The sequence below is a fragment of the Malaya genurostris genome, chromosome 1, assembly GCF_030247185.1.
Source record: "Malaya genurostris strain Urasoe2022 chromosome 1, Malgen_1.1, whole genome shotgun sequence".
NCBI classification, from domain to species: Eukaryota; Metazoa; Arthropoda; class Insecta; order Diptera; family Culicidae; genus Malaya; species Malaya genurostris.
The window spans coordinates 49,418,643-49,420,190 of record NC_080570.1 but is presented as its reverse complement, the minus strand read 5'-3'; positions in this window follow the sequence as shown (position 1 = coordinate 49,420,190).

The window sequence follows — 1,548 nt, the reverse complement described above, 5'->3', positions numbered from 1 at the left end:
GACATTCTGTCATCTTGACGAAATGTTTCGAATGATATATGATGCTCGGCCCTAATGTCGATTTTAACAGTGATTGCGACCAAAGGAAAAAAAACAATGAAATTTCTATTAAAATCGTTCTCCATTTTATATAAATCTTCGGATAATGGTTGATTCATTTACAGTTATTTCTAGTTATTCTGAAAACAATTCACACTGGTTTAATGGAAACAGAAAAGATTCGATTGATTTGTTCAATTTACATAATTCTTTAATTATGATAAGACGGATAAGATAAGATCAAAAATATGTTTTATGTTTTTAATTTGAGTTTTTTTCAGAATATATATTTTATTTATTTTGATAATAAAATTATTGCAATAAGTATGTTCCATCTTGACAATAATATTGACTCTAAACAAACAGGGATCAATGTTGTCACTAATGAAAGAAATTAATTCAAAACTAATAGATTAACAAACTCTGTTATTTAAATAAAATCTAAATTTTCTACGAGAGTGTAACCACCGTTTCGAATAATCTTTGTACCGCGGCGCTAACTGTTTAAAGCTTATTTAGTTGAACCATGAAAACTAAAATATTTGCCGGACTTCAAAATCGCATGCAATATAAATTTAATAAAAAATCCTTGATTGATGGTTATTTAACACTCAACACCTGATGTCTTCCAAATGTCTCAAGTTTTGAATAAACTCTCGAATGAGTTTAATTCCGTTACAGAGTGATAAATATAAAAACACAAGTAGAAGAAAACAACATGTTCCCGTGCTTCCTTATTTTTTCCCACACATGTATCATTAATTCAGAAAAAAAACCAAATCGATGAGAACGAAAAAAAAACGAGGCAGGAAATGCAACGTCATAAAGAAAGAAAAAATGTCCGATTAAAATACACGCATTATACCTACATATTCCAGTTGTGCATACGTATGCGAGAAAAACTGAAACGGCCGCAATAGTAAAACCGGCATCGGTTTTACATTCACGCGCATGTCCGCATAGGCTGTGAACGCAGCGCAGCGCAGGCACCGCACCGCGCGTGATCTCATCGTCAACGGTCTTTTTCCCATCGCATTTATCGCTTGTTCCGTCTCGCCGACCCATGGCCCAATGTATTCATCCTGTGCCTGTTTAAGAAAGGATCGCATGAGAACGAATTATGCTAGAGAGCTAGACAGAGATAGCCGTGGGAGAAATTGAGTGTCGTATACAAAACTTTAATTGGTGCGAAAGAGACCGAGCTCTATTCAAAAATACTAACAACAATAGCAACATAATAACCCTCAGGATAAAACGAAAAAAAAATCCTTTTTCACATACTGAAGATTTAAATCATGAGAGACTTGCCAAAATGCATATAGGTAGGAAGCAGTGATACAAGAAATATAAAGAAAGTGATCATGTCTGATGGGCGAGCAAGCAGAAGTGAGAGAAAATTGTTCACTGTGGACTTCCTTCATGCAATGCGAGAGAAGAGACAAATGATTGGTTTTGAATCAGACCGAGCTAAGTGATGTTTAGGTTGATTTCGATTATAAAAAGGATAAA